Raw genomic sequence first — 26,915 nt, forward strand, 5'->3', positions numbered from 1 at the left:
TAAGAGAAGTGGCAGACATTCTTGCTGCAGCTCCAGCAGCCAAGATAATAGTCCGCAGCTGCAGCTACCAGCCAGGCCCAGACCTAGACAATATTCAAGCACCGAAGACCAGAAGTACGCCGGTCAAGGTCCAAACTGCACTCATCGATGGTCAATCATTGAAGACCCAAATGACGTCGGTCAAGGTTCCCAACCTACACAACGCCTGTCAACAGTGGAGGATCAGCCCTCCTCTGATACAGACTGAGGAGACACTTGCTTCTCGTCAAATACCGAAGAGGTCCTGGGAATACCCAGCAAGAGACTCCAGCCTGGGCCAGTGATCGAAGGAGACGTGTGAGATGGGCCGTCACTTCCAGCACGGACTTACAGTACCGGGAGTGTGCAGGGGGAGGGCTGTGGACCAGACGGGGTCCGGCTGACGCTAGAGCGCCCCAGAGAGCGACAATAGACTTTTGCAAGAAAAACATGTGGCTACTGAGAAGGATCAGCAACCCTCGTCAAGGCCCAGAAAGCTGCAGACACTTCTAGTGACTGTTCCTGACAAATTCTGGGGTTGCCCCCTACTAGAACTAGGTTGGCCTGTAGGCTGGGAGCTGATCCAGGAGTTTCTTGTTGCATACTAATCCATGTACCTTTGTTATATAATTCCTTGTGAAATACTCTGTAAATTGTGTCCTTTTGTGATTTGTCATTTTCAGCATCTCTGCTTCTCTTTCATATTGTTAATCCAGTAAGTAAGTAGTTTTTCTATCTGTTGCCTCCGCTATTTAGTCTCCTGCTCACACTCATCATACACAACATATCTCGGAATATGCTGAACCAAGAGACTTGGAAAGGAAGGACAATTCTGGAATAATTTTAGGGGCAACTTCCAGTTGCACATTGGTCTTACCAGCCTTTACTTAGAAACTACACGAAGGTTTGGTCAGTCAGGGGCCCAAGGACTAGACCACCCTCCATCAACACAGAGACAACTAGACCCAGCTGAGGATCTCCCCCTACAAAGGGATTTCCTTCACAAAACTCCAAATAGAAAAAAACACCAACAATCCAGATATGGGATATTGTATAAAACTGTTGTCTTCATTCACACACTTAAGTGCAAAGTTTCAGCTCATCAAGCTGTGAGCCTTTCTCAAACCTTACTTCCAGAGAGTTTACAGACCTTAATGTTTACCTGTAGCTTTCAGTGACTTTTAAAGAAAAAAAAATGCAACATACATGTACATGAATGTAATTTGCATACACAGGCATGAAGGATTCCTGCTGTCCTGTCTCAATGAAGCACAAGTTTAGAAGCAGCAACATGGATGATATTGTACAGCAGGACTGAGCAGTGTAGATGTGAATCCATCACTATGCTGAGTTAAAACAACAGAAAGCAGCAGCTATGTCTGTGTGCTGTGCCTACCTCTTATTCACTGCTCCCACCACTTCCTCCCCCTCCCTCCTCTATTGACTACAATAGGCAACTGTAATATGATCCCTCAGTGAACTGTCAGTTCCTCTTTTTTTTAGCAGGATAAATTTTAGCAGATTTTTGGAGTGAATGTGATGAGCTCGGGAAGATGGTGGAATAGTAGAAGTGGCTCATAAGTGCAGAGATAAAAAAAAGTTTATTTTTTAAGATGTATTGCGTAGTTTTCTATGTTTACTTGTATATGAAAGGTTTGTTAAAACGACAGCGGACATTTAAAAATTAACTTATTTTATTCTTCAAATGTTAAATTATAATAAAGAAGTTTTGTTTTATGCGTTTTTCATTTCTACAATTTTTTGTTAATTTGCTAAATATGGAAAAAAACATATCAAAGACCTAAACAATTATTTCTGCACTTGGATTAATGGTATTTTTAAAGAGAGAGCTTTTCTCCACCCACTAAGGTACAATTTAATGTGGCATGTGTGGGTGAGATATGACGGGAAATGCTTTATAATTGTAGTTTGTTTAAAGAGCTGAATGCAAGTTTTCGCTTCCACCATAACAATTTCCAGAATATTACAAATGAAATCACTTTCTGCTGAAATTAGACCTAATTAGACCTTCCGTGGAATCCTTAATAATATCAAGGGTCAGGCGCTGGTAACAGCTCATTTCATTCCTTAGGGTGCTCCATCGCCAAGTGAGGCCCCAGCAATAAATATGCTGCAGCAATTAGATCTGGAGGGGGTGAAATAGGAGGGTAATGAGATATCCGTCCTATGAATATTGCGGGATTGTGGAGCAATGTTTTATGTAGGAGGCCAATAGTCTCCATTATAAGATGGCCAGATGTACAGTATATGATAGAAGAATTAATAAGAAATTAGAAAAAAAAAACAACATTTCGTAAAATTTGTGGTTTTTAAGTCACTTTTCGACTTGTGCTGTTTGTTGCATTTTTGAGAAAATTCTTCAGAATGGTGCAGATAGGTTCAATGAATTGTGTGCAAAAAAAGATACTTTTTATTTTTGTATTTTATGTTTTTTTTGCGCAAAGTAAAAACGTCACAGAACGTATTAAAGTCCTGCACACAATTCGACATTTGCATAATAATTTTTGATGTGCAAAAACATTTCGGCAAACACGTAAAAACAAAAAATTACAAAAGCACTCCCTACAATAACAAACATTTAAAAAAACAAATGTACAAGTAGAAAGTAGATTTCAATATAAGTACAACAATGAAAAACATTAAATTAAAAAACAGACAAAGACTGGGCGTAAGTGCTGTAATGAATCGGGCCCGAAATTTAGAAGTGAATTATATTAATTAATGATTGGAATGTAGTCGTCAGAGTGGGGAGAGGCTCCTGCTGCAGCCTTAAAGTCACACAAAGGACAGTGAGGAGGAGGACGGTGACATAACTGACCTTTTGAAAGAAGATTTTTTTACATACGTATCAGTTTTTCAATGTAAGGTAAAATTGGATCAAATACAAAGAGAATATTAAGAAGGGAAGTGCTGGGATATTTCTTTTATATTTTCTGCCTTTTCTGTCTTTGTGTTCCTCTAAACACATAGGGAGACACGTGTGAAGGTTTTTACACCAGGTTATTTGGCATCAAAACGACACAAATTTTGTCACGCTCCTTTTTTATATAAATATGTGCAACTTTAAAAGTGGACATCTAATTATGTAAATTAATTTTTAGCCGGATTTGTAAATTATAACATTTTTAAAAAGTTGCAAAAACATTTTGCACAAATAACAGTTACACCCTTTAATAAATTTGACTCAATAGCAATGCAGCCTGAATGAAAAGTGGCTATAACGAGCCCCCTCACAATAACATCCCCGGTAAGATCTGCCGCAGTGGTGCATTGACGCATCCATGTCACTTACTATGAATGTTATGGATATTGTAGCAGTGGTTTCTTCTGTCCCCTTCACTGACAGCCCTGTCCTATGCACACACATCGGGGGAGATCAGTGAGTCTTGGGAAGAAGACCCCGGCCCCTGAGCAGTCATCTGAAACGCACGTTCCTTCCCCTTGTTCTAAACCATTAACCGCCATATTAAATCTTATTGGTTATTTTAAAAGATTTAGAATTTCCATTGTATCATTTTTCAAAATTGCAAAACTTTTCATCGCAGCTTTCATTTCCTCAGCCCTAATAAAACACGAATATTTATAGCTGCAGAAATTTGCTGAAAACTTTTAATCATCCGCAGACAGTAATGAGAACTTTGCAGGATAACAAATATATATTTTGGACTCAGCCAATATGTTTCTTATTCTTCATCCCTTCCACCTTTAATTGTTTTCCGGATATTCATATGCTGGATGTTAACAGTTCATCCTGAAGTTATATTTCACTTGCAAATTGCTTTTCAGCCTTCAAAAAGAAAGTAATATCATCCAATAAACGCATTTCAAATAAACAAGATTTCTTTTCTGAGGAGAGAAATGCTGTAATAATCTCGGCTTTAAATGCGATTTTGAATTAAAGTCGCTCATAAAGTTTGTGTAGTAGATTGGGCTCCGTCAGATCTGTGTGTGCAGCATGTCGTTACAGTATGATGTCCGGCGTCGGGTTTGATTGGCGAATGAAATGTATCAAGTCATGTGCTAGCATTCCTTGTACATAAACTTTTTTAACAAGGTAATATTAATTCTTTTTTCCCCTTGTTCTCTATGTGAATTCCCTGGTTTGTGGCAGTACTTCACTTTGTTTGCCCCTTTAACCAAGCACACACTTCTCCAACCTGGCAATGGCAATACCTATGCTCTCCTCGTCTAGCTGCAGCATGGAGCCTGGTGCCTTCCCTCTCCATCAGCAGTGGCAGCCAGAAGTAACCCTGTGATCGGTGAGGAAACATAACATAGTTCAGGTGGCAAGATGCCATCTGAGTATTCAGGTACTTGGAATTCGGCCATGTGCAACTTTTCTGCTTCATTAAACTTCACAGTTTCAGCTCTGCTACATCAGCCATTGCACCTCCAGCTCTGCTACATAAGTCTTCTGCACTCCAGCTTTATTGCATACTGTGAGTCTTTGCTATTTCAGCCCTCATCCATTATTAATCACACATCCAGCTCTGCTTCATCAATCATCACTATTTCAAATTTGCCATATCAGTAATTGCTGTTCCAGTTCTGCTACATTAGTCACAACTGTTCCAGCTCTGCAACATTTGTTTCCATTTTAACATCTCTCTTGCTCCAGTTCAGCTGTATCTTACCTCCATTTATGGATCCAACTCACAACTCATATAAGTGTCAGTTTTGGGAGATAATTTCTGAGGGCGACAGGTTCCTCACAGCAGCTTGAATAGGGAGCCCAATAGTAAATCTAAAACACATTATCAGTCACGCATGAGCAACTCTTGTGAAATTTGAAGCCTAGAAAGATATCTTTTAAAGATATTTAAAAAAAAGTTTTGTGATGCAATTTCTTTGCTCAACACCACCTTTTTCATGCTGATGCAGTAGTAGGCTGTCATTGACACCTAGCTCTAGGCTTAGTAATGAAAAAGTGTCAGCCCCATACCCTTATTACTAAGGCCATAAGTAAACATAAACACACAAACACACACAAACCTACACACCTATTGTCACCAGCCTAAGTGGGAGCGTTAACAGAACGAACGTACATAGGCTGTAACCAGACAGCAACTGTTAATTTTAAAAAATAAAAAATGAAAAAAGTAATTGCGTGGGCTCACACATAATTTTATTAACCAGCAGAGGGAAGGCTGATGGCTGAGGGCTAATGTTAATATTCTGGGAAGGAGCCAATGGCCATAAAGGTTCCCAGGCTATTAATATCAGTTCACAGCTGTTTGCTTAGACTTTACTGGCTAGTTTACAGGGGGACCCCAGAAAAAAATTGACATAGGGTCCCCCTATAAAATCTAACCAGCAAAGGCTAGGCAGACAGCCGTGGGCTGATATTAATAGCCTAGGAAGAGACCATGAATATTGGCCCCTCCCACACTAAAAACATCAGCTCTCAGCTGCCCAAGAAAAGGTGCATCTAGAAGATGCGCCAAATCTGGCACTTAGCTTCACTCTTCCCACTTACCCTGTAGCAGTGGCAAGTGGGGTTCATATTTGTGGGGTTGATGTCACCTTTGTATTGTCAGGTGACATCACGCCCACAGGTTAGTAATGGAGAGGCATCTATAAGACACTTATCCTTTAGTAACCCCATAGTGATATTGTATAAAAAACACAGACATCCAGAATATAGTCCTTTATTTGAATTAATGGCACAGACTCCTTTAATAATCTCAATTAAACCATACTCACCGAAAACCTAAACCACAGAAGCCAACGTCTCCTGCAACAAAAATAAAATAATAAAGCACAATATTCCTCACCTGTCAGCAAAGAAAGAAATCCATAGTGTCCCATGACGATCCTGATCACTTTGAGATCAGTCACATCAGTGATGTGACTGCTCTCAAAGACAGACAGTGATACATTGACAGCAGGTAATCCCTCCCCCAGTGTATCACTGAGCTGTCGTGAGAGAGTTCACCGGAGTTCCTCAACTGATAAACTCCGAGGATCTCCTTTACGTCACCACTGCTGTGTTGGAAAGTTCTCACGCAGCAGTGCCGTAAGGGAGAGCACTGGAGCTGATGATCTCCTGTGAACTCTCAAGGTAGCTCGGAGATACACTGCAGGAGCGATTACCTTCTGCCAGTGTATCGCCAGCAGCCAGGTAGAGCGGTCACATCTCCAGATGTGACTGTTCTACACATGAGATCGTCGTGTGACACTCGGGATTACCTGGACTACGGTAGACAGGTGAGAATATGTTGGTTTATTATTTTACATTATTTCGGGTTTTGGTGTTAGGTGAGTATCATGGGTTTTTATTTTTATTTGAATGTGTATGTAATTTTACTTTTTTTTTTTAACTGTGGGCAGAGGCAGATGAGACTATGTCTCTCATCAGCAGCACCTGCTGTCATTGTTATCAGTGACAGCTGATGTAGCCCGATGAGAGTAGTAGTCTCATGAGCCCACGCCTGCGGGTCACAGTCACAGCTGCAGGATCACGCTGACATCTGACAACGTTACCCCGCAGAGCTATGACCGACATTACCGGTGGTAGTGTTACCATGGGTGACAGTCACAGTTGCGGGATTCTGCTGACATCTGACAGCATGATCCCGCAGTGTTCTGACCCACGGTCTTACCGGGGGTAGTGTTACCGCCGATAAGAACTACCGCACCAGTGCTTCCCACGCCGTCACCATAGGAAGCTGGTAAAATGCTAAACAAAAACTCAGCAAATCTGCAGCAAATCCACAAACATTTTTATACCTGCGTTTTTGCTGCGGATTTGACTGACTCAATTGAAGTCAATGGGTGAAAAAAGCTGCAGAAACGCACAAAGAATTGACATGCTGCAGAAAAAAACGTACCACAAATACTTAAAGAAAATTACTGATCATGTGCTCAACACTTCAGGATTGTCATTGAATAAGCCAGTATAAGGATTCCATAGCGTTTTTTTTCCAATTTCCTCACGGAAAAAAAGCACTGTGAAAACGCATCAAAAATGCACCGTGTGCACATGGCCTAAGTCCCCTCAGTCCTAATTAACTTACTGAAGAAAAATACTGAAACCAAGGCTTGGCTGCCTGAGAAAGTGTGCAACCTAACTTGGAACATGGATAAGCCATAAGTAACATCTTGTTACATTTCTTTTTGTATAGGGTTTGATTTTTGTATTTCTTTATTTAAAGAAAAATTAATTTCTCAGCATTCCATAAATGTAAAAGCCAAAGTCGACAACGCAAAGTGTGAGCATTTTAAAAGAGTTTTAAATTAATTTTCACACTTTTCAATCTAATTACAGGTACTAGCGATTCGCAACAAAGGTATTCACTACAAATAGAATTAAATACTTGAAGCCTGATGGATTCAAATGTCAAAAGATTCGATCCCCCCTAGATACAAGTAGATTTAGGCATATTGATTGTTTCATAGTTTTCTTATAGACTTTGTTATTTTTCCTAGATGCAGAATTTCCATCACATTTTGTATCATGTGTTTTATGGCTGCTACAAATATAGATATAGGAATTCAAAGTATCAGTACAAAATTATACCACTTGCCAAAAAATGTGGCTGCCGAGTGTTTGTCTAGTATCTTACTAATGAGCTTAATTTTGCTATTATAATTAAAACTGTTTTAATTAAAATAAGATAAATAGTAAGTATATGAAAGATGGAATTTTCAAGAAACTTCATCTTATATGCAAATTTAATTAACATATCCATGTTTTTATAGAACTGCAATAAACGAAAACAAAAGAAATCATTATAAAGAGAAATAGTGATTATTACAGGAAATAATAGTTTTCCTCTTCTTATGTATGAGACATGGATGGTTGTTCTGTACAATTACAAATAGAATCATAGATAGATGATAAAAACATATATAATTAGGTAGAAAAATAGATACATGTCAGATGGATCCATCAAATGGTGGCTGCAGACAGGATCTTACCATGTTGTATCTCTGTATACAGGGAGCTCCCCCTAGTGGTGGCTGCAGACAGGATCTTATCATGTATCTGTGTATACAGGGAGCTCCCTCTAGTGGTGGCTGCAGACAGGATCTTACCATGTATCTCTGTATACAGGGAGCTCCCTCTAGTGGTGGCTGCAGACAGGATCTTATCATGTATCTCTGTATACAGGGAGCTCCCCCTAGTGGTGACTGCAGACAGGATCTTATCATGTATCTCTGTATACAGGGAGCTCCCTCTAGTGGTGGCTGCAGACAGGATCTTATCATGTGTCTCTGTATACAGGGAGCTCCCCCTAGTGGTGACTGCAGACAGGATCTTATCATGTATCTCTGTATACAGGGAGCTCCCCCTAGTGATGGCTGCAGACAGGATCTTATCATGTATCTCTGTATACAGGGAGCTCCCCCTAGTGGTGACTGCAGACAGGATCTTATCATGTATCTCTGTATACAGGGAGCTCCCCCTAGTGGTGGCTGCAGACAGGATCTTATCATGTATCTCTGTATACAGGGAGCTCCCCCTAGTGGTGGCTGCAGACAGGATCTTATCATGTATCTCTGTATACAGGGAGCTCCCCCTAGTGGTGACTGCAGACAGGATCTTATCATGTATCTCTGTATACAGGGAGCTCCCCCTAGTGGTGGCTGCAGACAGGATCTTATCATGTATCTCTGTATACAGGGAGCTCCCCCTAGTGGTGGCTGCAGACAGGATCTTATCATGTATCTCTGTATACAGGGAGCTCCCCCTAGTGGTGACTGCAGACAGGATCTTATCATGTATCTCTGTATACAGGGAGCTCCCCCTAGTGGTGACTGCAGACAGAATCTTATCATGTATCTCTGCATACAGGGAGCTCCCCTAGTGGTGGCTGCAGACAGGATCTTATCATGTATCTCTGTATACAGGGAGCTCCCCCTAGTGGTGGCTGCAGACAGGATCTTATCATGTATCTCTGTATACAGGGAGCTCCCCCTAGTGATGGCTGCAGACAGGATCTTATCATGTATCTCTGTATACAGGGAGCTCCCCCTAGTGGTGACTGCAGACAGGATCTTATCATGTATCTCTGTATACAGGGAGCTCCCCCTAGTGGTGGCTGCAGACAGGATCTTATCATGTATCTCTGTATACAGGGAGCTCCCCCTAGTGGTGACTGCAGACAGAATCTTATTATGTATCTCTGCATACAGGGAGCTCCCCCTAGTGGTGACTGCAGACAGGATCTTACATAGCAAATTGATCAATGGCTGCACTCAACTGTACTAAGGCAAGGAAATGTGCGATACATGAAATGTGAATAGCGGCTTGTAAAATCTATGAAATGACACATGAGATGCTTAGCACAAGATTTGGCAAAAAAATGTGAGCCCATCCACCAAACGTCAAGGTAATCTCAGATCGGATGGGTCCCTGACCTGACTGCCTAGTGTGAACACTTATCTATTTGCTATGTAAGTCTTTTTTGGTTATGCACCAGTTCAGACTAGATTGCTGTTCAGTCAGTTTTTCTATATTTACTATGTACAATTTTTTCTGACTTGAACGCCCCGCCCTTCACCATGCTGTGATTTTAATTACATCCAAACACAGTTGGTTCCGACCTTCCTATAAATGCAGGCTTTACTATGTTATTAGCCATAGGTAAGTGTTCACACTGGTGGTTGCAGACAGGATCTTATCATGTATCTGGAGCACCCCAAAGTGTAGGGCAATGGGGTACTCGGTACCGGGTCTATCTCTCTCGGTTCTGGGAATGTCACGGTGGCCCGACCCGGTCCGTGGCCCTTCTGAGGGGCGTCCAATTAAAGGTGTAGTTGTTTGTACGGTGTTCGTGACGCCACCTGTGGTATTCAGTCAGGGTGACCGACGCTGCTAGGGGTCCACTGGGGTGATGGAATGGCAGCTAGATGGTATACCTTCCCACAGGTGAAGTATGTCCCCAGGGCTTCCCAGATGTGTAGGTGGTGATGGTGGACGATGTAAGGCGCAATGAATAACGAGGACACAAAGGTTGCAGTCTCTTTACCTTTTACTGAAGACTTCAGAGTCCACAGTCCAGAGTACCGTTCACAGGGCAGGCAGAGTCTGGCCGGTCCGAAGGCACATCCAGAGTTCCCTTATCCAGATGGAAATCAGTAGCCTTCCTACTAGCGCCTTTGTGTTGTAGTACCTCCCTGCTGAGCACCACGGAATAGTCGTCACAACTTTCGTGGATGTTTCTGGTGTTCTCTCTCTCTCCGTCCCCCAGATGGTATGGCTAGGACGCACCCGTATGACGGGGTAGGCCTGGAGCTATTTTATAGGGACCCTAGAGACGCCCCTCTCCCACAATTTGCCTCCGTGTCTTCTTAGGTATTAAGGTCGGGCAGCCAACTTGGAATCGACTGTCCTGCTGGTCTCTGAAGTAATGCGTAGAGCCTATTACTCCCTCGGTGTTCCGACCACCGGCTACGCGCCTCAGAAGGATGTTGTCGATCTTAAGGCAGGACTCCTCCCGGTGTTATCTCCTTGTGCTGTGATCTCGTTTCTCACTCTCCACAATATACTTCGCTTTGTGTCCTTTCTTAGGATACTGCCGCAATGAGGTGCAGGCGCAGCTCCGTAACGTTCTGTCTCGTGCTCTGTCTCTGTCAGGATCCCACCCCTGACAGGGACCCTCTGTCTGCAGCTCAGATGTTCCTCCTTCTCCCCCTGTCTGACTGACAGGTCCTCTCTGGGTCAAACCCAGGTAGCTTTCTGACTAACTTCCTATCCAACCCACCAGTTTTACCCGTGTGTGAGGAGTGGCCTAATACATAGAACCTTTGCTCCCCCTGGTGGACTGGAGTGTGAAGTGTAGTGTGTGACTGTGATACCTGGTCAGGTGAACTCCTTTAGTACCATCAGACGTACCATCACTCCCCCTGGTGGAAGAGCGACATTACTGCAACGACCAGGACTCTGGGGCGCTGCATATCTCTGTATACAGGGAGCTCCCCCAGTGGTGACTGCAGACAGAATGGTATCATGTATTTATATACAGAGAGCTCATCACTAGTTGGGTCTGCAGACAGAAATAATCATATCATGTAAATATTTTCAGAATATAATAAAAAAAGCAAAAACAGAGAAAATTTTCCTTCCAGCTTCTGGGATAAAATTTACAGTTCCTTTATTTGAAAAACATTAAAATTCCATAAGAGATTCTGGGACAAAGAATATCGGACAGATGAAAGAGCGACGCGTTTCGATCAATGAAGTGATCTTTATCAAAGCTCTAACATTATTAACCACCATCGGTATATATACCTCACGCCACCAATCAAAATCAAAAGATAGGTCACATGATATATGCCAATTACAATTGAAAGATCCTAAAAAACAAAACAAAAAAATGTCCCATGCAAATTAATAGTGGAACATTATCTCGTTACGTTTGTTAAAACCATCAGGGAGTCTGGTACCAAGATAATAAATCCAATCCGTTTTTTAACAAACGTAACGAGATAATGTTCCACTATTAATTTGCATGGGACGTTTTTTTGTTTTGTTTTTTCTGTTTTCTTTTGTTCTGATAACAATGAAAAATGTTTTTGTTTTTGTTATATTTATGAATTTATTCAATGGGGATTTGTACACAAAATTGATGTTTGTATTCTTTGATATTATTCATGTGTTTCACACTGTTTGGTTTTTATTATATGTATGTGCTTTCTGTACATGTTTTAGGACCTTTCAATTGTTATACATAAAGATCACTTCGTTGATCGAAACGCGTCGCTCTTTCATCTGTCTGATACTCTTTGTCCCGGAATCTCTTATGGAATTTTAATGTTTATCAAATAAAGGAACTTTGAATTTTATCCCAGGAGCTGGAAGGAAATTTTTCTATGTTTTTGCTTTGCATTTACGTCTGACCAGGACGGACTTCCGTGCACCGGTGTTTCATTAGGTGAGCTGGCCTTTCTTCCTTCTTTTTTTGTTCACATATAATAAAGAAATCTTTAAACTCAGTTTCATTAGACATAATTAAAAAATATACTTTAAATAGATGAGACCTCTTCCTGTTGGTATCGTTAAGCATGCAGACTAGTTGAATACCTAAGGTTTATTTGAAATCTTGATCATTTCATGTTTATTTTCTCTATAGAAATTGGAAACTGTTTCTCCTACAATGAAAGCCTAATTCAATTCAACATGTTTCCATGGTTTATTATGAGAAAACTTCTTTGTTGTTATTATTTTACACCTTTATTTGAAATGTCTAAACTTTTGTGGCTGCTTTAGAGGTTATTTGGGTGTTATTATTGTACTTTGGTTCAGCAAACGGCTGAGAGTTTAATGAGTTCCTAATTCATGAGAAGACAATGGATGTAAAGATGAATAACACTGACAATAAATATTTGTACATTCTAATGGAACGGTGTTGAGAATTTTAAAACTATTTGTATATTAGGTGCATTACAATGTTTTGGAATCCGTGGGGCTGCTTTCCATTAGAAAGAAAGCAAAGTATTCCATTTGTTGCTGAAACGTCAAGGAATTCATGTAGAATTGCAAGAAAGAAAAATGTAGGCAGGTCAGTGGATTTAGAAGGCAGTCATTGTGATCATTCACCCATCTGTGTATTATGCAAATTGTCTCTTCAGAGAGGAAGAGGACTAGAACTCTAGAGCCACCTATTGAATGTAGCAATCCTACAAGTCAATGTCGACCCTTTAACGAGCCTCGTCACATGACTTAGAATAATAGCCAAACCAGAATCTCAATTTGCAGACACTGTGTTTCGGGGTACTGCCCCTCATCAGTGCAAAGTGGAGATCTGGTTTGGCCGCGTGAGAGGCATCTGACCGATATCCAAGAAGTATCGTTTCTCTTTGTGGAAATTGATATTCTGGTTTGGCAATTATCCTAAGTCATGTGACAAGGCTCGTTAAAGGGTCAACATTGACTTGTAGGATTGCTACATTCAATAGGTAGCTCTAGAGTTCTAGTTCTCTCCCTCTCTGAAGATACAATTTGCATAATTAGCATATTTCCCAGAGGAGCATTGCGGCTTTAAGTCTCCTCATCTGGGCATGCTTAGCATGTCAATTTCTGTAAGGAGAAACAATACTTCTTGGATACCCATCTGTGTAAAAAGTTTGATCAGTCATCTATCAGTAATCAATGTGATCAGTCATCCACCAATGATCAGTGTGACCACTCATCCATCAGCGATTAGTCATTGTCACGCTGGGTGAGGGAGAAGCAAGATGCACAACAACGAGGAGAGGGAGGGGAAGCCCAAACACTAGGAAAGGGGGAGTGGAGACCCCCTAGGCAACACCCTCTCTTGCCTGACATTCGTAAATAGGTTCCTCATTTATTGCCAAGCAGGTACCTAATCCCTGCCTCAACCTAGCAATATGCCCTAGATAGGGAAGGGACAGAGTGGGCGCTAGTCAGCCCCCACTACAACTAAAGACAGAGAAGATGGAGAAACAAGAGGATACACTTGGCTTGAGATATCACTTCAGCAAATCTCCCAAAAGGCACTAGCCGACTACTAGTACTTCCAAACAGACAGAGGGAAATTGAGCTGTCACCGACACCTTGTTGAAGAGACTGAAGGTATTTAAATCTTCAGCAAGGGTGTGTTAATTAGCAGCAGAAGATGGAGGTAACTGTTGGGTTGTAGAGGTAGAAGGATATCATTCCATATCAGAGAAGCAAAAATCAAGACGGTGCTTGTACAGCTAATCACAATGACCTTCTACAGCTGATCCAGGATGACTGTCACACCTGACACACCCGTGAGAGTCATCCACCAATGATCAGTGTGATCACTCATCCATCAGTGATCAGTGTGATCAGTCATCCTTTAGTGATGAATGTGATCACTCATCTATCAGTGATCAGTGTGATCAGTTATCCATCAGTCGTCATTGTGATCACTCATCCATCAGTGATCAGTGTGATTAGTCATCCTTTAGTGATGAATGTGATCAGTAATCCTTCAGTGATCAGTGTGATCAGTAATCCACCAATGATCATTGTGATCACTCATCTATCAGTGATCAGTCATCCGCCAATGATTATTTTGATCACTCATCTATCAGTGATCAGTGTGATCACTCATCCATCAGTGATCAGTGTGATCAGTCATCTTTAGTGATGAATGTGATCAGTAATCCTTCAGTGATCAGTGTGATCAGTCATCCATCAGTGATCAGTGTGATTAGATATCCAAGAGCAATCATTGTGGTCATTCATCCACTAGTGATTATTATGCTCAGTCTTTAAGCTGTGATAAGAATGATTAGTCATCCATCTGTGATCACTGATCTTTCATACTTCTGTGATTTACTTCCTCCTGTGATCATCCATCCACCATTAATCATTATTATCAGTCTCTCACCTGCGATCAGCGTGATCATTCACCCCTTTGTGATCAGTTTGATCAGTCATCATGCGATCATTGTGATAATTGATATTTCTATGATCGTTTATCTCCGCTGATCATTGTGATCAGTTATCGTGTTTTTAGTAGCCCAGTGGGTTGGGAGAGTTGTTGATGATCATTATTATTAGCAATGTTCTGGAGAACTTGGAAAACCTCTTCATGTACTTTACTTGGCAAATACGTCTTTTACATGGATTGTGTGTGAGCAGCTCGGCTACTTCAGAGTTAACGAAGCGCAGTCCTTGGAGGGGCGCACTGCCTGGCCTTGGCTCTTTATATAGTAATATTTCATTTAGTCAAAGACTCGTCTAAATTTGCTTACATTCTCTAGTGAGACATTTTCTCTTATCTACTGGAGTGATGGTCATCCAAAAGGGGCTTGGAACAAGAACCCAACATTTTGTTTATTTTTTGGTTACTTTGTATAGAAGATATTTTCATGTGTGAATTCTATTTGGGAACATCTCCTTCCTTTTCTTTATTTACGCTCTCAAACAACAACCAGTTGCCATAAACAACTAAGTTATTAATTGTTTTCCACACTTTGAAAGGAAATGTATCACCACATTATGCCTTAATGATTAATACCAAGTAGTGATACACATTTAATAGATGTTTTCATTTTCTAATAATTTTATTTGTGTTCCATGTTCTGTACGTGATTAAGGGGCCCAGACATGTTATCTCCTGTTAATACCAGCTAGAGATAGAATTCACCGCAACCACATGAGCTGTAAGTATAACAACAGCCTCACTGTGTTTAGTGGATAATATGAGAGTGTGCTGTGACCTGTGCAGGGAAGAGGAGGAGGTGAGCTGTGACATCACCTATTGTGAATGGTGGATCCTGTGTTATCTACTGTATATAGAGGTGTTATCAGTCATTGTACAGGAGGAGGAGGTGAGCTGTGACATCATCTATTGTGAATGGTGGATCCTGTGTTATCTACTGTATATAGAGGTGTTATCAGTCATTGTACAGGAGGAGGAGGTGAGCTGTGACATCACCTATTGTGAATGGTGGATCCTGTGTTATCTACTGTATATAGAGGTGTTATCAGTCATTGTACAGGAGGAGGAGGTGAGCTGTGACATCATCTATTGTGAATGGTGGATCCTGTGTTATCTACTGTATATAGAGGTGTTATCAGTCATTGTACAGGAGGAGGAGGAGGTGAGCTGTGAGATCACCTATTGTGAATGGTGGATCCTGTATTATCTACTGTATATAGAGGTGTTATCAGTCATTGTATAAGGAGGAGGAGGTGAGCTGTGACATCACCTACTGAGAATGGTGGATCCTGTGTTATCTGCTGTATATAGAGGTGTTATCAGTCATTGTACAGGAGGAGGAGGTGAGCTGTGACATCACCTATTGTGAATGGTGGATCCTGTGTTATCTACTGTATATAGAGGTGTTATCAGTCATTGTACAGGAGGAGGAGGTGAGCTGTGACATCACCTACTGAGAATGGTGGATCCTTTGTTATCTACTGTATATATAGGTCTTATCAGTCATTGTACAGGAGGAGGAGGTGAGCTGTGACATCACCTACTGAGAATGGTGGATCCTGTGTTATATACTGTATATAGAGGTGTTAACAGTCATTGTACAGGAGGAAGAGGTGAGCTGTGACATCACCTATTGTGAATGGTGGACCCTGTGTTATCTACTGTATATAGAGGTGTTATCAGTCATTGTGCAGGAGGAGGAGGTGAGCTGTGACATCACCTACTGAGAATGGTGGATCCTGTGTTATCTACTGTAAATAGAGGTGTTATCAGTCATTGTACAGGAGGAGGAGGTGAGCTGTGACATCACCTATTGTGAATGGTGGATCCTGTGTTATCTACTGTATATAGAGGTGTTATCAGTCATTGTACAGGAGGAGGAGGTGAGCTGTGACATCACCTATTGTGAATGGTGGATCCTGTGTTATCTACAGTATATAGAGCTGTTATCAGTCATTGTACAGGAGGAGGAGGTGAGCTGTGACATCACCTACTGAGAATGGTGGATCCTTTGTTATCTACTGTATATAGAGGTGTTATCAGTCATTGTACAGGAGGAGGAGGTGAGCTGTGACATCACCTACTATGAATAGTGGATCCTGTGTTATCTACTGTATATAGAGTTGTTATCAGTCATTGTACAGGAGGAAGAGGTGAGCTGTGACTTCACCTATTGTGAATGGTGGATCCTGTGTTATCTACTGTATAAAGAGGTGTTACCAGTCATTGTACAGGAGGAGGAGGTGAGCTGTGACATCACCTATTGTGAATGGTGGATCCTGTGTTATCTACTGTATATAGAGGTGTTATCAGTCATTGTACAGGAGGAGGAGGTGAGCTGTGACATCACCTACTGAGAATGGTGGATCCTGTGTTATCTACTGTATATAGAGGTGTTATCAGTCATTGTACAGGAGGAAGAGGTGAGCTGTGACATCACCTATTGTGAATGGTGGATCCTGTGTTATCTGCTGTATATAGAGGTGTTATCAGTCATTGTACAGGAGGAGGAGGTGAGCTGTGACATCACCTATTGTGAATGGTGGATCCTATGTTATCAGCTGTATATACAGGTGTTATCAGTCATTGTACAAGAGGATCAGGTGAGCTGTGACATCACCTGTTGTGAATGGTGGATCCTGTGTTATCAGCTGTATATAGTGGTGTTACCAGTCATTGTACAGGAGGAGGAGGAGGTGAGCTGTGACATCACCTATTGTGCATGGTGGATCCTGTGTTATCAGCTGTATATAGAGGTGTTATCAGTCATTGTACAGGAGGAGGTGAGCTGTGATATCACCTATTGTGAATGGTGGATCCTGCGCTATCTACTTTATATAGAGGTATTATTGGCCATTATACAGGAGAACGTGAGCTGTGAAAGAGATTAGTAGTGGAGGGTTGGAAGGTGAATATGATTTGTTATTTTTACATAATGCTAAGCTGTTTACCTTTTAAACTAGAACTAGTACTGTACAGGACAGCCCCTCTAATTATACTAGCACCCTTGTTGGCATGCAGTTTATGTGGATTTACAGTTATTGTCTGTGTGCATGAGCTCTTACTGTTTGCATCTATATCATTACTATGTTTCATACTCGGTATGCACTATGTACCATAATCATTTTTCCTACATTTTGCGTATGAGATTCAGATACATTGTAATTTGTAGCAACTGAGCGCCCCCCCAAAAAATCTCTAACATAATGTATGAACCACGTCCTTTTCTTTTTGAGCCACCATATGCTCCATGGCCCAGGTGTGCTGTGATGCATTGTGCCCCCTGCTCTTATCGTTGTCTTTTCGGAATAGTTAACGTCTAGGAATGAGCGAAACTCCTTATCCAAGTAGCTGCAGTGGGAACCCAGATACCTGGAGCGCTCCTGATAATCAGCTGTTCGGCACCGCAGATGCATGTGTATCGGCTGTGTGACAGTCACAACAAACAGGCTCTCCACGCATGTACTGTGACGGTCACACAGTTATTCGCTCATCCCTATTTATGTCGCTTGCATGAATCCTCTTAATATCTGTAAGGTGCGGACTCTAGTGCCCTGAATTATTCATCACCGAGGATAATTGACTCGATGCTAAATTAATCACATTTGTGTCGAGTTTCCCCAAATTTGCAGAGTTTAGCAGCCGGACACCATTTTGCTGGATTCATATGCGGCAGGAGGGTTGTTAAAAAATAATAAAGGTCATACTTGCCTAGCCCCGACCTGTCCTGCAGCTCTCTACCAGTCCTCCACCAACTTCCTAGGTCCCTTCTCTTTGCACCTTTGCAGTGCTGGTCTCCTCTTAATTCTTTGCCGGAGCTTCCGGTGCTGGCTAGGCCTTGCCACATACCTTCAGACAAGCACCACCACATGTGGTCAGGTGGAGGCGCACACATCATATCGTGATACCATCAGAATGTGCACAAGGCTTTACCGTCACCGGAAGCGACTGCGAGGACCGAAGAGAGGACCGGTGCCAGAGCCGAGATAGCGCCTTAGGGATAGACCAGTTGCTGTGGCGGCAGGGACTGGGGAGAAGAAAGCAGAGTGTGACTTTTTTTAATTGTTTTTAACCTCTTCCCGGCCAATGAGATTATTATGCTTTGAAGTTGCGAAACGTCAGATTTTAACCGCGATCAAAGCTCATTCGATTCACATTTTAAAAATTAATTGTTAATCGAATTTCCCAGTCAAATTTGAACAAATCTGGTGACAACGAAACTCGACAGATTCGCTCCTCGATATTTACCAGTAACTGAAGTTATTCATAGAGGATTCGCCTACAGTCTGTACTGTACACATGTGAAGGGCCGGGAATATTGGCCTCCAGTCTCCGGGAATCAGCGCCCGATATGTTATTCTTGGAACATCCTTATCTTCATCCATTCTCATCAGGCACAGCGGCTGGGAGACTCTTTTTTTCGAAACTGAACAAATTCTTGCCGTACTTCTCATCTGCAGTTAGGCTCCGATCTTATCACCAGTCAGTGTTTTCATTTTTTCTCCTTGCCTAGTGCACTCTCATGCTTTCCATTCTAGACTTATGTATTTCCAGCAAAGGAAATTAAAATAAGATTGCACCGAGATTCTTTTGTATCTTGAAGTGCAAAGGTTCACTGCTAAATTAAAATAACTATTAAGCTGAAGACTCCGAGACTTTCAGACACAAGGGCTTGAAGGACTTCACTTTTCCTTCAGCTGCTTTCAGGGTTTTTTAACCTGATTTCAAGCTGACAAAGTTTAACAAGGAACATTTAATAGAAACGTTTGTATAATGTAGAAGGTTAAGAGCGAAATCTTCTAAGTTTTCTTGTACCTTAATGTCGGATACATTTCCAATTACAATCTAAGGGCTCAGGCACAGAGACTTGCATACTCATATCTACCAACTCTCCCGCTGATTCCTGGAAAAAGGAGAGACCTCTGGACTCCCAGGGAAGATACCAAACCACTGTGGTAACATCTGTAATTGCACATGTATCTGTTAATGATTGTTTCATCATCTTTAATGGGTAACATTGTAAATTGCTTGTAATGATAAGCAACGTTATAATTTACGTGTTATTAAAAATCCTTTCTCTCCAGAACTGATGGATTTTTAAATTTTTGCTTATTTATGACTCATACATACTGCCACTTCTGCAGTCTATTAAAAGTGGCCAGTGTCCTAGAAAAGGAGAGCTCTTTCCAGTACAGCTTGTTGTAATCACTGTTGCAACACTGGCAAGATCATTGGATGAAGTTAGCTACAGCGCAGATGTGAGACTATGACGCTCTCTTCCACAACATTTTGCAAAATTCTCTTGGGTGCAAGGTAGAGATTAACATAAAAAAATACAAAGAAGCATATTTTTAAATGAAAGTCCATGAGGTTTTTGGTGCACAACACACAAAAAATGGCACAGTGTTAGTTAGACATTTGTCTGATTTCTTCTCACCAAAAGGAATCATTTTTTTCCAAAAGTGTTCTGGCCATTAGGGCAAAAGACGAGGTTAAATCATTGTTGTCACTTTAATAAGCTGGGATGCTCTGATAGTGATGTCTAATGTGGTAATAGCACCATCTGGTGATGTTTAATTGTAAAACATATATATAAATAGGGGACGTCAGCAAATCACCATATACAACGACTCAACAACATGTACCAAACACAGGAGAAACAAGAGTCGGAAAAAATGGTAGAGAAGATACGAAAATATAAGAATATGTTTTATTTAGAATCCATTAATAAAATTATCATATGCAATAATATATATTTGTGCAAAAATGAGTGATAAGTGACTGCATTCAAAGTGCATCTAGTATACCAGGAGCCACTGGGCGGAACTATAAGACATATATTGTTGTGGTACTTGAGGGTTAATTTGCATGTGCACAGTAGCACCTAGTTCCGATGTACAAAAGGCATAAATATCTCAATAGTAAACCATCACTGAACCGGCAACATACCGTGTCATGATTCCCGCAAAGTTCAACATACGTAAAGTGCTTAAACAGTATTAACAAAGGAATTATTTACCCATAAGTGTCTGTAACCGTCCGTCCAGGTCCTGGATATATACCCCGATGCGCGTTTCGCGTTAATATGTGACTGCTTCCTCAGGGACGCCCCCTGAGGAAGCAGGCACATATTAACGCGAAACGCGCGTCGGGGTATATTTCCAGGACCTGGACGGACGGTTACAGACACTTATGGGTAAATAATTCCTTTGTTAATACTGTTTAAGCACTTTACGTATGTTGAACTTTGCGGGAATCATGACACGGTATGTTGCCGGTTCAGTGATGGTTTACTATTGAGATATTTATGCCTTTTGTACATCGGAACTAGGTGCTACTGTGCACATGCAAATTAACCCTCAAGTACCGCAACAATATATGTCTTATAGTTCCGCCCAGTGGCTCCTGGTATACTAGATGCACTTTGAATGCAGTCACTTATCACTCATTTTTGCACAAATATATATTATTGCATATGATAATTTTATTAATGGATTCTAAATAAAACATATTCTTATATTTTCGTATCTTCTCTACCATTTTTTCCGACTCTTGTTTCTCCTGTGTTTGGTTAATTGTAAAACATGTTGTTTTCTGTAAAGCAGTTGGTTGCATTGTGGGAGACCAAAATGCATGCCGGATTTATACAGGTCCTTTTGATACAAAAGTTTTCCAGAGACGTGTGTGTGTCGTGTTCCCTGCATTATCTTACTTGAAGTCCATTATCCTGGACAAAGTATATCTGGTGAGGAAACAATCTCTAATCATGTGGTGTTGAGTTATGCAGAACTGTTCTTAAATCAGACGGTGATTGTTGCTAGGTCATGTGCTCACATGTACAAGCTCCATCTTACTGTGTTTTCACTGTTAATTGTAAACATCAGAGTTATGTGATAATTTAAGCTTAATACTGATACATGTTATTTGTATTCTTCCTCAATATGTTTCCATTCTTACCTGGATGCATATGTTTGTATTTTAGTGTGTATTTTCTATGTGTATCCATAAATATTTGATTTGTTCTATCTACAACTTTTGCTGGTTTATTTTCTACTCCAGTTCTTTAGTTTGGATACAGTTTTGGGGAGTATTCCACCAGTCTTATTTTCTGTTATAGAATGTTTGGGTGAGCTATATTCTATTATGTTCTCAGCCCTATTATTGAAGTTGTGCTTTCAGTTTATTGTCATTTTATGTTTATTTGTATTCTTGTAATTTTTCCACATAAATTTTGGTTGCATAATACCGTCTGTTGACAAATAAACAAGTTAGACTACAAAGAATGGTCTGCTTATTTTTGAAGACAGAAGAGATTTATGCTGTATGTCAGATTGCACACCATGTAAATGTGTAAGACGACAGACCAGACATCTTCAATACTTGGATTTCCAAAGCTCAGAAGAGGAAGTGGCTTTTCTGTGTCTAACTTTTATGTATATTTATACTGTTTATTAGTGATGATGAGTGAATATACTCGTTACTTGAGATTTCCAGAGCACACTCGGGTGTCCTCCGAGTGTTTTTTAGTGCTCGGAGATTTAGTTTTCATCGCCTCAGCTGAATGATTTACAGCTATTAGCCAGGCTGAGTACATGTGGGGGTTGCCTGGTTGCTAGGGAATCCTCACATGTAATCAAGCTTTCTAGTAGCTGTAAATCATTCAGCTGCGGCGAAGAAAACTAAATCTCCGAGCACTAAAAAATACTCGGAGGACCCCCGAGCGTGCTGGGGAAATCTCGAGTAACGAGTATATTCGCTCATCACTACTGTTTATGGCAATTTTTCATGCAAAATTAAAGTGGCAAGTTTTTAACGCTTTCAGACAATTTTATGTTTTTACAGTTTCCTATTTTCTTCCCGTTCTTCTACGAGCCATGACTTTTTATTTTTCTATTGACATAGACATATGGGGACTTTCTTTCTTTTGTGGGACGATTTGTAATTTTGAACCACACCAACTCATTTTACCGCACAATTTACTGATATCTGGAAAAAATGTATATTTCTGGTAGAAACAAGTGAAACTTTTGAAATTCAATTTTACCAGCTTCATCCAATTTTTTTTTCCCAGAAGTTTGATTTGCACTGAATAGATTTGTTGGGAATCACAAAAAATGTCAAAGTCTCCAATTGCCCTGGAGACATATTTGTAAAACTCTGAGGTCTCCTTGGTCTGTTTTGAACACTTTTCAAGCTCTTTATCGCAAACACAGTGTTAGTAATGTCAAGGTGACCATAAAATATTTGGCTCTGTAACGTACTATTCACTGCTGAGCTGTCACACACTATATATAATGTTTCTTCAGTGTTTTATGGTTTTCTCGCCCTATCCTTATTGCAGAGCTGTGACGTCCTCTTACTGTTCAGAATCACCACACAATAGCTGCTGCATTCTCTGACTTGACTTTTATACAGGCTCTAATAGTCCCTCCTGAATGGATGTGCTATACCATGTGATGTAATAGCTGCAAGGCATTATGGGGAAGACCGCGTGGTCACACATGAGGTCATGTTAGCCTTCTTTGCCTGATAATTTTCTGCTTGGTGTAAATTTTTTTTGTAATTTGACCAAATCTCAAATTGTTACATTTTGCTAGTTTCAGCGAGTTTCCTAAAAAGTAACAAATTCAATTTGCATAGAATCGAGTTGCTTATGCGCTTTTAGTAACTGAGTACTTGTCCATTGATTTTTCTGTGTGCCGTATTAGCCATCAGTAAAATATGTTCACCCTAAAATGGAGCAATTGGGATCATCTTGTAAAGGAAGGGTCGACTTTCTCAGGAATATCACAGGAGAGAGTTGAACCCCAGCTCTGCAGGGCCTTGATTAGATTCACCTGTAGGGTTTCACTAAGAACCAGGAAGTAGCATCATGGAGGGGCAGTCTCCTGAGGGGTCTCCTCAAGGTGTGTGAGTCTTAGGGATGATGAAGCAGAGTCGAGGGTGCTGCCGATGACCAGGCAAGATGTTAGCTGTGGAGAATGAAGAAACAGGATGCGGTATCATCCAGGCACTGCACAGGAACAACACATCGACAAGCCAACTGCAGTTAATCCTATTGGCTACACGCTTCAAGGATGGTCCGTCCTCTTCATCAGGCACATGCACACAATAGAAAACACATGGCCTTTATACAGGCCGATAATCTGGACACAATTACATACAATATGGTTAAAAAAGATATAAAATGTATATATATAAACAAATAATGCCATTTACTTATAAGATTCCTCCCTCAATTTGCAGGAAAATGAATCCCCATAACAATCACTTGTATCAATGATTTATCTATCCACACGCACAAGTCAATATTCAATTACATTCACGTCACATGTAATTACATTACGGTATGAACCTCTGATTTAAATGGGAATTTTGGAGAAAGTTGTTATCACTCAACTGCTGTCACCTATAATACCTCATCACATTTGCAGCTGAAAATTCGCCCAAAAAAAGCACTGGTAGCAATGGACCCCAAATTCAATATATATAAACCCACATGTATAATTAGGTGTTCAATAACATCAAGGCTCTCTCTATATATATAAACTGTGTAATACACACAAAGATGTGTTATTCATATTCAATATGCTATATTTATATGCTATAAATCCCGTCAGCCGACTCTTGATCAACCCAGGAGCCAAAAACAAAGGTGTCTTACTGCATTAACCCTAACCTTACCGCGTGTCCTCAATAGTTTCATTCAGACCCTCAGGGGTAAGTGAAGATTTGAAGATCCAGAAATATTCTCTATTAATCAATTTCTGAAAACAATCAGAGAATTTGTTTCGATAAATGTTCTGATATTTTTGTATGCAGACACTCATGATTTTTTGGGTGGTAAATAAATACATATTTAGATAGACTGTGGATCAATACTGTTATGACCCCAATGGCGAGGGTCTCAGAGGAACAAGTAAGTCTGCGAAGTACAAAAATCCAGCTCATAGGGCAGTGGTAACTGGGTTGACCATATATCTACTCCTAACGCCAACACTAGAAGTAGCCGGGGAACATGCCTACGTTGGTCGCTAGATTTCTCGCGCCAGCCGGAGGACTAACTACCCCTAGAAGAGGAAAACAAAGACCTCTCTTGCCTCCAGATAATAGACCCCAAAAGTTGGATACAAGCCCCCCACAAATAATAACGGTGAGGTAAGAGGAAATGACAAACACAGAGATGAACTAGGTTTAGCAAAGAGAGGCCCACTTACTAATAGCAGAATGTAGTAAGATAACTTATATGGTCAACAAAAACCCTATCAAAATTCCACACTGGAAATTCAAGAACCCCCGAACCGTCTAACGGCCCGGGGGGAGAACTCCAGCCTCCCTAGAGCTTCCAGCAAGGTTAGGATACAGATTATGTACAAGCTGGACAAAAATGCAAACAAAAACAAATAGCAAAAAGCAAGAAAGCAGACTTAGCTTAATCTAGCAGGAACCAGGATCAGTAGACAAGAGCACAACAGATTAGCTCTGATTACAACGTTGCCAGGCATTGAACTGAAGGTCCAGGGAGCTTATATAGCAACACCCCTGAACTAATGGCCCAGGTGAGCATACAAGGGATGACTGAAATACCCAGAGTCAAATCACTAGTAACCACTAGAGGGAGCCAAAAAGCAAATTCACAACAGTACCCCCCCCTTAGTGAGGGGTCACCGAACCCTCACCAAGACCACCAGGGCGATCAGGATGAGCGGCGTGAAAGGCACGAACCAAATCGGCCGCATGCACATCAGAGGCGACCACCCAGGAATTATCCTCCTGACCATAGCCCTTCCACTTGACCAGGTACTGAAGCCTCCGCCTGGAGAGACGAGAATCTAAGATCTTCTCCACCACGTACTCCAACTCGCCCTCAACCAACACCGGAGCAGGAGGCTCCGCAGAAGGGATCACAGGCACAACGTACCGCCGCAACAAGGACCTATGAAATACGTTGTGAATGGCAAACGACACCGGAAGATCCAGGCGAAAGGATACAGGATTAAGGATCTCCAATATCTTGTAAGGACCAATGAAGCGAGGCTTAAATTTGGGAGAGGAGACCTTCATAGGAACAAATCGAGAAGACAGCCATACCAAATCCCCAACGCGAAGTCGGGGACCCACACCGCGGCGGCGGTTGGCAAAACGCTGAGCCTTCTCCTGTGACAACTTCAAGTTGTCCACCACATGACTCCAGATCCGCTGCAACCTATCCACCACAGAATCCACCCCAGGACAGTCAGAAGGCTCCACATGTCCCGAGGAAAAACGAGGATGGAAACCAGAGTTGCAGAAAAATGGCGAAACCAAGGTGGCGGAACTAGCCCGATTATTAAGGGCAAATTCAGCCAACGGCAAGAAGGTCACCCAATCATCCTGATCAGAAGAGACAAAACACCTCAAATAAGCCTCCAGAGTCTGATTAGTTCGCTCCGTTTGTCCGTTAGTCTGGGGATGAAAAGCGGACGAAAACGACAAATCAATGCCCATCCTACCACAAAAGGATCGCCAGAACCTGGAAACAAACTGGGATCCTCTGTCCGACACAATATTCTCAGGAATGCCGTGCAAACAAACCACGTTCTGGAAGAACACAGGAACCAGATCAGAAGAGGAGGGCAGCTTAGGTAAAGGAACGAAATGGACCATCTTGGAGAAACGATCACATATCACCCAGATGACAGACATGCCCTGAGACACCGGAAGATCAGAAATGAAATCCATAGAGATGTGTGTCCAAGGTCTCTTCGGGACAGGCAAGGGCAAGAGCAACCCGCTGGCACGAGAACAGCAAGGCTTAGCTCGAGCACAAGTTCCACAGGACTGCACAAATGACCGCACATCCCTTGACAAGGAAGGCCACCAAAAGGACCTGGCCACCAGATCTCTGGTGCCAAAAATTCCCGGGTGCCCTGCCAACACTGAGGAATGAACCTCAGAAATGACTCTGCTGGTCCATTTAGCAGGCACAAACAATCTGTCAGATGGACAAGAGTCAGGCCTACCAGCCTGAAATCTCTGCAACACACGCCGCAGATCAGGAGAAATAGCTGACAAGACAACTACTTCCTTAAGAATACCCACAGGTTCAGCGACTCCAGGAGCATCAGGCACAAAGCTCCTAGACAGAGCATCGGCCTTCACATTCTTAGAACCTGGTAAATACGAGACCACAAAGTCAAAACGGGAGAAAAACAATGACCAGCGGGCCTGTCTAGGATTCAGGCGTTTAGCAGACTCGAGATACATCAGATTTTTGTGATCAGTCAAGACCACCACACGATGCTTAGCACCCTCGAGCCAATGACGCCACTCCTCAAATGCCCACTTCATGGCCAACAACTCCCGATTGCCCACATCATAATTTCGCTCTGCCGGCGAAAACTTCCTGGAGAAAAAGGCACAAGGTCTCATAGTAGAGCAACCAGGGCCTCTCTGCGACAAAACGGCCCCTGCCCCAATCTCCGAAGCATCCACCTCCACCTGAAAGGGAAG

General features: G+C 41.6%; 1 long non-coding RNA gene across 2 annotated transcripts in view; it reads right to left on the minus strand.

Moving 5' to 3' along the window:
* Positions 1 to 23,072: 23,072 nt before the first annotated feature.
* The window catches only part of LOC143787658 (uncharacterized), a 39,898-nt gene continuing 36,055 nt past the window's right edge, over positions 23,073 to 26,915 (minus strand). For both annotated transcript variants that reach the window (XR_013218423.1, XR_013218422.1), the window contains one exon: positions 23,073 to 23,569. This is a non-coding gene — a long non-coding RNA (uncharacterized LOC143787658). The remainder of the gene's footprint in view (positions 23,570 to 26,915) is intronic.

The sequence above is a fragment of the Ranitomeya variabilis genome, chromosome 8, assembly GCF_051348905.1.
Source record: "Ranitomeya variabilis isolate aRanVar5 chromosome 8, aRanVar5.hap1, whole genome shotgun sequence".
Classification (NCBI taxonomy): Eukaryota; Metazoa; Chordata; class Amphibia; order Anura; family Dendrobatidae; genus Ranitomeya; species Ranitomeya variabilis.